We start from the raw sequence: 12500 nt of genomic DNA on the forward strand, positions 1-12500 counted from the left end.
ATTATTGTTGTCGTTCGTGTAAACACAGTATTACTTTGGGGAAAATCCAGCCCATATAGTGTCCCTTTTATGTAATCAAAGTCAACATTCTGGCGCGTAGCTCTGCCCCCTCTAGCCTTCCAGCTAAGCTCAACAGGACGCCTTCAATCTTCCTGCGAGTGCAATGGAAGACATCCCACTTTTCTCTGAGTCGTGTCCAAGTTTCTTCTTTACAGGGAGGCAGAGTCTAATGTAAAGAGAGGCCGTGAAAAAATGTTGGGCGTTCAGAGAATGTATCGCAAAAGGAACAGACAAAAACCAACAGCCCTGGTCGCTTCAAGATGCCACGCCACCCCCCCCCAGGTACCTTGTTTGTTCCTTTCTGAGGTAGCCAGGGTTCGTGTCATGGCATATCAAAGTATGATTAGCAACAGGAAGTGACTGCTGCTAGAAACAACGAAGCAGAAGAGAAGACAGGGGAGACGACTTGTAATACGACACCGAGGCCTTACACTTTAAGGTCTTTTGTTTAAATAACTTGGCACTTAAAATAAATACATAATAAATTAAAACTTCCAATGACCAATAATGAGGTGCCTTATCACCAAATCCTAGTTATGAGAGCTGGGCAATTCAATCCAGTTATCTGTTTGTACTTTTTTCAATAAATTGATTATTTAATCTATAAAACGTCTGAAAATATTGACAAACACCAATCACAAGTTTCCAAATTACTTGTTTTGTTCAACCAAGTCAAAAATGAAAAGATATTATTTTGAACAATTGATCAAAATCAGAATTGTTGGCCAGTTTTAATAAAACAAAGTTTGGGTTTCTCACCAAAGTGCATTGTGTGCATCTTTAACGTATAACAAATGAGTTGAATGCATTTCCTTCCTAATTAATCATCATGTGAACATGAAGGCGTATCACATAGTAGCACATGCATGAGATGTGTTGCATATTGATAGAGGAAAACAATTGTATTAATAATTCAAAACTGATTTCAAACACATTTCACCCAGCTTCACTCTTTAAGAAAAAGGCCATCTTAAAGTCATTTCCTGTTAATGATTAATTAATTGTTATCTCCGTCTGCAGGGAGACGAGGAGCTCTGCCGTGACTCTAATGAAACTGTTGTCAAGGCTTGAGAGCAGATTAAATGGAGACACAAAACAAACAGAGTGGAGGCACAGAAAACCTCAGTTCTTGCCCAATTCGCAGCAGTAGTGACCGCCTCCCAGTGTTGACCTTCAGACTGAGATAAAGAGAGCTACAACTAAAGGACGAGGGGGGGGGTAGGAGAGCAACTGATACAAATAGAGGGAAAGCTCTAGGCCTCGAGTGTTAAGCTAAAGCTTTGAGATTGGGCCAGCTAAATAGAGAGTACAATACATTAGACTATAATGGAGATGAGGATATAGCACTGACGGAACAGAATAATGGCTAATGGATCTCAAATGTCTGCACGCCCATCTCACCTAATGTGCATTCTACTTTCTGTGCCATGTATACCTTAGAAGAAGTCAAGATACAACCGCAAAAGTCTCCATCCTCCTTCCTCCAAAATAATTGATACAAAAATGTAAGAGGAGAAAGAAAAGGGAACATGAATATTTCACGTTTAGCTGATCAGAGGTATAGCCAGCAGATACATCGGTAAGGTAAGGAGCAGCCGAAAGGTGCGTAGAGACCAGAGTGGTTCAGTCTGCCAAACAGAGTCAGTGTCTTAACTCATGCATATAGAGAGAGGCAGATGGAGACTAATGTGCATCTGATAGCAAACCTCTTCGTTCTCAAAGATGGAAAGAGCTCAGACTGAACATGAGCTCTGTAATTGCACACAGAAGTCTCCCTAAATGGGAGGTGGCAGATAGGCCAATAAGAGGAAAAAAGCTGCTAAGGGACAGGAGAACATGAGTGGAAAGGTAGACAAAAGCAGAGAGGACAAAATGATCAACTACCAAACGTTGAGAAAAAAAAACAGATTGGTGGGAGAAATGAGCGAGAAATTCACGCCTAAGGCGACCATCAATCCTGAGGCTTGGAAAACATCAATTAAAATGGTCCCCTCATTATTTTATAGCAGTTGAAAGATGGTGACAGAATGAAGTGGAGGCATAAACAATAGCAGGTGACGGCCGAGAGAACAGACTAATGCTTTTCCTCGGGGTGGGTGGTCACTAAAACCTGCTCCCTCTACATCATGGGAAGCAGGCCAGAACCATACTGCTAGATTAATGAGAGACGATGAGGAACAGGGGGACTGAGCCTGGTCCTCAGCTGTAACAACTCTCTGGATAAACAACGCTAAGGTTGGCCATATGTAGGCTCACATGTCCTGTTCACCTCCCCCCTCCCTCCCTGACACTGCTGTTGCACTTCTTTCAGAGTGTGAATAAAACCAAGCGTCCCAAGGCTTGTGAGGAGAGTCAGTACATTAACACTGTAGACCAGAGCCGTGGGTGATCCCTTCGACAAATAAACTTTTAAAAAGGAGAACTGGACCTTCCGAGTCCCTCAGGACCTAACACTATCCCCTTCTCCCCCTTTCTGCCCCCTCTCTCCCCGATCCGTCCCATCGCCGCTGACTGACAGAAATAAATGATGACCCTCTGTGTTCAATCACCACAGGCCTTGGCAACCGCACGTTCTCCATGGAAACGCTGGAGTTAAGTTGTGTTCAGAGGCATGGAAACTGTGCAGAAGGAAATGGAGGGAGGTAATCCATAGGACACTCATCAAAAGGCTACTGTTGTCACGTTTCTGTCTTTGTCTGTGTATTGATGTGCATGTACCACAGTGGCTTGATCACAGCAGAGACAGACCCGAGAGACTCATTACAAGGAAATCCAAATGATCACACTACACAGCACGTGTGTTTTGTTTGTATCTGTTCCTGAACAAATATTACTGAGCTTTTATGCAAACACTCAGGCCTCACAAAAGACAAAAACAACTTTGGTCAGACCGTTTCAATTGTAGGCATGGGTCAAGGTTAAAAATGGGTGAGAATGACGCCAGTGTAATCCCTAATATGTAATCCTGTTACTCTCGACATTGCAAACAGTACCAAATGTGCTTATGCCAGCTCTGTTACTGTGTGAGATGCCTTAAAGGGATTAAGAAACGAGACACAATAGAGCGATGAAGGCGAAGACTGGACATTGTATTGACAGAGAGGTCGAAATGCGATGTATCTTTACTCCTTGTCATGTAACAAGATGGTGCATGTTTGTTACTCACCGCCGTCAACAGCAACATGACCACTGGGCTGGAATTCTCCACCACAAGCAGCAAAAAGCAAAGCTAAAGCAAATTTCTGTATTTTGTATTCAGCCTCCTACCCTTTCTTGCGAGAGATTAAACTTCAAAAAGCACACATTTTCATATTTCTTTTGAAGCACATCTAAAGCAACAAACAGGCACATGAGAGGAGCAAAAACTCGCCTTCTGTAAGAGGTTACATTAAAAAAAAAAAGTAAAAAAGTAAAAAAGCCACAGTCGGCAGCCAGCCTTGGCATTCATCAATATAGAATCAATCAATCTGAAATGTGAATTTCATTTTTCATGCATCCATTGTGGCTGCTGCGATTAAAGGCTTAGGCCATGAAATAGTGTGGAACGCTCCGCCGTATTTTCACTCCAGCTTGAGCCTCCCACCCTTCACCCAATCTGAATGCACAAGCAGGCAGCTTCATTTTAGCTGCAAACATTTACAACGACACTTCCCTCTCCCTCTGTCTCATCAATTCATTTCATGCCACTGCGTGAAGGACAGAGGACTCAGGAGGGAAATGTAGTTTTGCCATCTAATTCTCCAGAAAGTGACTTTCAGACCATTTCCCCTACCAAACCATGCGGCTGAATTATCACATCATTTTTCAGCACCTCAATTTACTGTCCCCAAGACTGAGGTAATTTCACAGAAGAAAAATGCCTTTTCTCAATTCGCCCATGCCCCTCCAATTACATCTCAAGGCCCTACTTGAAGGCATCGGTCCCGGTGCTGTCGTAATTGAAATGATTACAATGTTATTCGTTGACACAGTAATGGGACAAAGAGGCAGAGACTCATCTTCAAATCCAGACAATGGAGTGCAATCGGTTCCTAAAAGCAATTATGAACAGAATGGGACAACAGAAAAAAAGTGTGTTCAATGACTATTATAAAGAAATGGGGCATTTCTGTACCACTGCTGTACTGTATATTCAGCACCAGACAGAGCAAGATCCCATCCTTAACATTTCCATTGGAGGAGATCATGTCAGATCCCCTCAACACAGACGTCTCCCTCCATGAAGATAACCTGAGCAGGCACAGGCATAATGGCATGATTACACATTCATATTATGTGGGGACTATTAGGACCAAGATGAATAAAAGCACAGGGCAGAGAATAAAATATACATAGCACTCTCAAAGTCTTTTTCATCTTAGAATAGGCTACCAAACCTCCTGTCCTCTTTAGATCTGAGATCTCAAGCAGGAGGGATCTGAGAGCGGCAGGAAGTGTAAAATGGATTACCTCACAGTGTGAGAAGCAGTGTGGATGAGCTGTGGGAGCCATGGGAAAGCTGTGGCGGGGTGGAGACGAAGCGAGGAAGGGTCATTAGGGAACGGTGCAGCAGAGATATGAAATGGAGACTTTCCTCAATGTTATTACTCCTCTGGGTGGTGGGGTAGAGTGGCAAGAGCGAAACCAACACCTTCATCAATAGCCTCAATGCAGCACATAAAAAAAAAAAGCACCGCACGCAAATATACACACACAACCCCCCTGCTGATAACCACTGGCAGCTCGCTACTACAGTATATCTATTTATAGACACTCTGTGCCCCATTTACAGGCATGGGGACACTGGATATGTACAATAAAAAACAGTGGAAACCATGGAAGAAATCATTTGTATACTGCAGACATTTATTAGCAGCTGAGAAGGAGTCAAGAATGGCACAGAAAAAAGAAAAAAAATACTTACTGCAGAAAGCTAAAACTCCATTAAGAAGGACCATCAAACAGTTATCATTCACAAATGACCACCGATCAAAACAAGCAAGGTCTCATTTAAATTAAGTGCAATCAAATTCATATGACTACACATTGGACGGATTAATCAGAGAAAGAGAAATAATTGACCCCACTTTGGAAGGCTCTGCATATGATTTCATCTTTGAGTGGCATCACAGACTATTAGCCAGCCGCCACAGGCGAGGAGATCCTACGGTGTGTGCAATTGAAATACTTAATAACTTCCTAAATTGGTCTTTTTTGATGGTTTGACATCATGCATATGGATGTTCTGCAGGATTGAAATTATGGCAGTGGCATGCTTATGTGTGAAAATTATAGGAAGGACCTGGGGCAATGAATAACCCCCACTCTCCTCCCGCAAAAAAAGAAAGAAAAAAAAGGTACACTTTCGAGGAAAGGGGAGGGGGGGGCTCAGTCTATTGGATTTCTCAGAGAAGAAATAGGCTTGTAGTGCCTCGGACAGCAAACGCACGGCACAGGGAGGTGGTGGCAGAGGGAGGAAGGACTTCGCCATTTATCATTTTTGTCAGTCCTAGTAGAAAAGGGAGGTGGGGCACGGGGGCTTTCATATAAATTGAGTGTAGGTGGAATCAATGTGGCGTTGTTGGTGAGAGGAGGGGAGGCGAGGGAACCAGATCAATGCTGGTGGGAGTGACTGTTTGTTCCTATTGTTTATCTACTGTCATCTCAGGATGCTGCTGAAGGACAAGGGAGCATGGCGGGCAGCATAATGCCTCCATTGGGACTTGGGATTCGTAATGGGTCTCTCCTTATACACACAATGGACATCACTCAGAGGTGAAAGTCATAGAGCTCGTGGATAAGGCACGTCTGTGTGTGTGTATATGTGTGTGTGTGTTGGGGGGGGGGTTTCTGAGCTGAAGGGGCAAGTAGAGATAACAGCACTTGTCGGTGTGGTTTCATGCTGCAGGGTCTGCCGATCAAATCAACTGCCTATTCAGCTCAGAAGAGCTATCCAGAGCTGCACAGAATCTGACTGAAGCACAACAGTTTTATTAAGACTTTTACACCTACAGCGAAACAGCAGTAAGAGATTTGCTGACCTGACTTGAACCAGAGATGCTATCAAACAACGCTCATGATGACCACAGATTAATAAAAGAAAACTAGGCATGCTGTAACGCGGGCTGTGGCACACGCACAAACAATATAACTGTCTAATCTACTCAATCAATCTGGGAGAGGGGATACAGCCGAGCAGAGCATGTATCCCGGAGTGTAATAGGCATAAGTACAATACCTGCTCATGAAATGACAATGATCTAGATTCAAGAGGCCGCCCAGTGAATTTCAGGTATTATCATTCCCAGGGGAGCCCTCCCCCCCCCCTTTTTTTTTTTTTTTACACCTCCCCTCTTCCATCTTCCCTTCTTTCATGTCCAGATAAGAAACGGCTCGCACTTATCTGACTGTGATTCGCGCAGCAGAAATGCGTTCCCATGGGAATATCACGGTACGGAAGAATAGCTGACACGAGAGATGAGATTCTGTTGTGCTGCCCATATTTTTGCCTGCGAGATCAAATAGATAGGCTTTTTCCTCCCGCATGAAAAAGGTGCTCATAATCAGCATGCTTTCAAAGCACTATCAAGAACAGATAAATAGATGGCAGTGAAAATGTGTGCAGAGGGTGGCTGTATACTGTATGTTTTACATAAACAGTGCACACTTGACACGTGCTCCCATCGCGGTAATTGCAGGAACTAAATGTGTGAAAACTCTAACTGCAGAGAAATACCCAGCCTCATGATTGGTTTATCGCAATTACAATAATTGCACTCCAAATTGTAGCCCCGGTCATGAATCCTATTGGAAATCCTGTGATTTTTTTTAAACGGAGACTCAGCTCCAGCCTTTCTCTTTTCTCTCTCATACTTTGTGCCATTTTTAAAAACACAAACAGTCGAGCTCCACTATAATCCAGCGTGGCAGTATTCACTCCCATAGACTGTTTCTTTGCTGTTGTATGAGATTGGTTCAACTGGAGACTCAAATCAGCAAATATAAGATGGCTCTACAGAGATGCAATTCCATGACAAGCTTAATGATTGGTTAGGCATTTAGTATGTCTTAGCTCTATATTTGGTATGTCGATATAGTCAGACAATCGTAAAAAACCCGAATGGCTGATTTAATAACTAACTAGTGCATTTAGTTTTCAGAAGTTGCCTAATAAGTTGAATGGAGAGCAGCTGTGTATAATTAAGGTGTAAAAACGTTAAATTCACTTGGATCCCCTGGAACCCTCGACAGAGCTAAGCCCAGAATGTCCTCACATCCTAGGAACAAGAGAGAAGGCTGAGATTGCTTTTCGGGCCTCGGAAAGTTAAGTTTAGGATCAGACGGTGAGCTATTATAGGGGAAGACCGCTATTAGCTGAAGAAGAGCAAAAGACACGTAATGTTGTATAAACTTTTTCAAACGTAACAAACGCATTTACAACTAAAATGCCGTTGCAGCTATTAAATGCAGTAGAATCTTATTGATCTGTGACAAGATAATTTAATTAATAAGTCAGTTCATGAAAACAAAAGAATTTCAAAGACAGGTGATTTATGAGTCTTTTAAATTGTATCTGATAAATAATACGGTACTAATAGTTGTTTATTAACTGGCATCTGGCTGTCATTTTGCAAAAGTGGCCCCCATGCAAAACCAGTTGAGTATGCCCGCTCTATGGGGTTTTATGGCTGAGAGATGGGAGCCACTGTCAATTCAAAAACTATCGCCTGGGGGCTTCACAAGTCACACTGTTATAGCACACTGGTAAAGAGAAAGTCACTGCTAAAAAAAAAAAAAAAAAAAACTCACATGACACCTCAGCTAGTATTTGCCAGAAGGGATGTGGAAGAAAAGTTTGAGTGGGTTTTATTTTGCGATGAGACAAAAATGCAGCTTTGACCTAGAAGAATTGTAGAGTAAGAGGAAATAAATGCATCTTGAAAGTTTGACAGAAGGCTGTGACTTGAGAGAAGATTTATGTTTCAGCAAGACGTCAATCCCAAACAGGGCTAACAGCTACACAGGAATTGCTTAAACACAACAATGTTAATGTCCTGAAGTGGCAAGGTCCAGAATTCAGAATTAGCTAAATCCAGACTTTAAATGTTCCAGTTCATGAAACTTGACAGAGCCTGTCTATATGCACTGATACAGGCCTATCCACACAGCCATTCACCTGTAATTGCTGCCAGACTTAAACTACTACTAAATATTAACCTGAGATGGATAAATACTTAGGCAATGATTATTTGGGGTTTTACATTACATTACATTTGTTTTTATCAGTTGGTGTAAAAAAAAAAAAAAAAAAAAAAAAGAGAAGCTATATCCAATATATCCGTTATGGGAAGGATGGTTAATACTGTTCGGCATTGTCCCTGCCATGTCCCCTATCCCCTCTCCCTCAAGTCTCCCCCTGTTCCCCAAAATAAACACAGCTCCGCCATGGCTCACCATCATCCCTTTCACAGCTTTAGTCTTAACTCTGCAACTGGTCGAGACTGTCTGTCTATATCAGCGCACTACCTGTCGCCAGGCAAGCGGCTTTCCCTTCCTCTGTTCTCGTCCTGGACCAAAGGGTGAGGCATGTGTGGGTGTCATGGAGCTGACAGGTCTATCTGGGCTCTGTCTACTGTGCTGGCTCTTCCCATTTCCCCTCTTCACTGCCGCCTCTACAGCTGCTGTGTATCCTACCGTGACAGAAATTTACAGAAGGGGGTAGCTGGGGTCAAGGGTCAAGCCTTCACAGGGCTGCATGCATGGTGTATGTCCTGGAACACCACGCTTTGAGATCAAAACAATATTTCAATATTTTTTTTTAGAGAGGGAAACAGGCCAGGGGGAGGGAGGAAGGAGAGAGAGAGGGGGTGTATTTATGTGGGAAGAGAGCTATGCTTTTCCCTGTCAGTTCAAGGAAAGCCTGTCAGAGTTATGAATTAACACACACAAACACACACACACACACACACGTAAATGTGTGCACATTTATGTGTTGTTGCTGGGTGCATGCAGCTCGCAGTGGATTATGGGTCCAAACTCCCAATCTAAAAAGCAGACTGTCATGTAGTGTCGTGTGTTAGCCATGTAAAATCTAAATTGTGTCTCCCGCGACCCATCCATAACCGGCCAGCAGCTGCCAAAGTCAATGCGGTTCAGCCACACGCCGTCACCATAAACCCTATGTAACACATTTCTCATTTGCTACGCCTCTCAACCATTTGCTCTCCTGAGCACACAAACAGCCGTTTCCACTCTCTCTGCCTCTCACACATACACAATCAATTTGGACACACACACGCATGCATGCACGCACACACACACAGAGAGATTGGTGGGGTGCTTTTTTCTTCTGCTGGCTGCAACAGGTGTGTGGGGGTAGGAAGTAGTAAGATGATCCAGCCATGAAGACCCATTCCTTCTCCTCTCTTGCCAAAACATCCCCAGTCCCACTGATATCCTTCACCTCCTGAAGGGAAACTTCCAATCAGTACAGCAGATCAATACACCCTAGCCTCAGGACATGAGGCTCTAAAGTTAACTAGAAGCACTTAAGGAAAGAGGTATCGGTATTGATTTCAACGGGTTAATGAGACCTTGTGTGCTAGCTACGCTTTTTTGAGATTGGAAATGCGTGACTGCCAGTTAATTGATACAAATTGGTAACACACGCACAAACTTGACTGCTGTTGATGATTTAATAGGACTATTCTCTAGTCCATTGCCTTATGTTTTGACACTTAACAGTATACACAACGGTGAAACAAGGATGAATGAAAAAAAGATAATAGCTCCTCAGTCAGAGGAGAGCACGGTGACACGATGAATCAGTGCAGACGGACCTAGATGACCAGAAAGAAAGCAAACTGGTCAATCTTTTATCTGGCTGCGGGTAAAAATACTGAGTACCATACATTTCAGTATGCCACGACATCTTTGCTCCAATATCAATTATTCAGCATTGCCTTTTCTAACCCTTTAATTATACATCAGTGTTAGAATAACAAAGGCTAGGGACACTCACTGTGTTCCTGCCTACAAAGGCCATGACAATGAAACCGGATATGGGAACTTTAGCCTTTAGGTAGAGGTTGGAGGAAGACGGAAGCAAAAAGGCCTTCGGGCTGCTTCGCCCTGCTGTTGAGCTGTCATTTATGATGTGTCCGTCTCACCCGCTGTGTGATCAGAGATCAAAGGGTTAACTGAAACTCTGGCCTATAGCCCCGTGCTTACATTATTCAACAGCTTGTTACAACAGCCTGCTCCCTGATCTCACACACAGGGAGACGGAGCTGAGAAACTCCAGGGAGGGGAACACTAGGGACGAATAGCCGGATTAAGAACAAGGGATGACACAGAGGCTGAAAGGCAGGAGAGAAGAAAGATACGATGAGGGGTGGAACTGATGGATGTGAAGAAAAAGGTGAGGCATGCACAAAAAAGGGGGATTCAATATGATGAAAAGAAATATTGAGGAAAGGGGAGGATGAGAAAGTGGTGAAAGATAGTGACAGAGCACAGGTGGACAGAAGAGGAGGGCTGTCTGTCCAAAGCTGCCTGTTGCCATGGGAGACTGATCAGAATCACTGAATGTAGACATTTAACCTTTGACCATTACATACTTAATTTGTTAGCTCATCTCCATGTTTTCTCTGAGGGACAAACTCCAGCCTTTTCACAACATAGTGGCAAAAATGCCACAGTCCATTTACTCACATCTCAATTATGTTGAAACATTATGGTAATGGAAGGCCTTCCCTGAAAAAAAAAAAAAGAAAAAGTTCAAATCCGTCATTTTTTCACTACTAATTCGCAATAGAGGTCACCTGAATTTTAGCTGGTAGTGTGTTCGAACAGGTAACGTAGAGGTATCCACTAGCTTTAGGCTCTTCTGAAATAGTACTCAGAGACGCGCAAAACAACATCCATCAGATGAGCACTGAACTGACAGCGACCATGTTTTGGGAGCACCCTGTTTATAGTCCCAGACTCGCGCCGCTGCTCAGTGAGCGGGCTCCTTTGTTCATTAATTGATTGGCCTCCCCTGCTGGGCCTCAGTAACTAGGTTACACAGATCCATGAAAGGAAAAGGATTGGCCCCCCCGGTGAAAGGCGGAGGATAGATAGACCACTCCGGGGCAGGAATCCGAGTGTTAATATAACTAATGGAGTGAGGACAACAGTAACTTTATTGAAATCTCCCTCATCTAATTAGAGCAAGCAGCTGATGAGAGCAAAGACGAACGGGAAGGAAGGTTGGATTCCATTATGCAAGGGTGAAGTCACCGTCGTATCTAAATGGGCGAGGCTGCGGGAAGGTGAAGTGATAGCTGTGTGAGAGAGATAGAGCGAGAGCGATGTTCCTTATTCAGCTGTCACAGACGGATCTCACACTGACGGGACCTTGTGACATCCCATCACTTTGCTCACTGTCACTATATATAATGGAAGCAGGTTAGGGAAAGCGACGAGGTTGGTGTGAACATCACGCTGAGGTCACTGAGATGTTCGCTCTATCTGAAGCACTAGGACCACACCACTTGATGAGACTAAGTGACCTCTGAGACAAGGGGAAAAGCTCAACAGCTAGAAACACAATGTACTACGATGCGTGGGTAGTAAAGGCAACCGTTTTACTCATTACTAGAGGTTTAACCTTTGCTCTCTTTATAATAATAATAAGGGAGCAGGGTCAAAATTGCCTTCAAGTTACTAAAATACCAGTGAAATTAAAAATGTAAAAATGCCAATTACTGGTAAATTCTGTTTCTTCTTCCATCCTTTTCATGTAATAAATTCAGTTGTAGCACAGTTTGTTTATGTACAGTACGATTTTAATTATGGGGACTGGGTCTGTTGTTTCGACTCTAGTGCTTTGAGCGGTGGAAAAACACTGGCACCCTGCCGTCAGCAGTACAAGTGGGCTGACCTCAAGCCACCATGTCCAACAAAACCATAACCACTAACAAGTGTCTTTGAAAAAATGTCACAAGAGGTTAAAGACGGACTGTTCTGGGTTTTTTTGCTGTGGAATAGATGATACAACAAATCCTACAGGTTGAAATTAGATGTTTACTTACCAATGAGCGATGCAAATAATTTAATACATTAAATAAAGTCACCCCTGCAAAAGGACCACCATGAGTCTATATTCTGATTTAAAGAGGCATGAAAACCTCACAGCAAACCGTAAATATCTCACCCAGCTCTATAACTCCTCCAATAACAGAGACGGAGCCATGCTGTGGCCTCCTTGTCGGCACAGGGCACAACAGCTGAACCAACGGAGGGTCTGCATCTGCCCTGCATACCTCAGGGGATACAAGTTTCCACCACACACTTTATCCCTCAGGTGACAGGACTGAGCTCCATCCACTAACAGAGATGGACAGGGTGATGGCCAATGGGGAAAACAGTGTCACTATCAGCCGGACAAATATGGGCACTGTGTGTGCTAATGGTCA

The 12500-nt window shown here is 43.5% G+C and overlaps 1 protein-coding gene across 3 annotated transcripts in view; it reads right to left on the bottom strand.

The window, feature by feature from the left end:
• ndst1a (N-deacetylase/N-sulfotransferase (heparan glucosaminyl) 1a) overlaps window positions 1-12500 on the bottom strand; it is a 45965-nt gene that overhangs the window by 19449 nt on the left and 14016 nt on the right. Inside the window, exon 1 of one of the 3 annotated variants that reach the window (XM_031319422.2) lies at window positions 347-426. The exons of the other annotated variants lie outside the window; for them this stretch is intronic. The gene's annotated coding sequence lies outside the window, so the exon portion shown is untranslated. Of the gene's footprint in view, window positions 1-346; window positions 427-12500 lie in introns of those variants that run through there. 3 annotated transcript variants of the gene reach the window in all.

Source organism: Sander lucioperca, chromosome 1 (genome assembly GCF_008315115.2).
Source record: "Sander lucioperca isolate FBNREF2018 chromosome 1, SLUC_FBN_1.2, whole genome shotgun sequence".
Classification (NCBI taxonomy): domain Eukaryota; kingdom Metazoa; phylum Chordata; class Actinopteri; order Perciformes; family Percidae; genus Sander; species Sander lucioperca.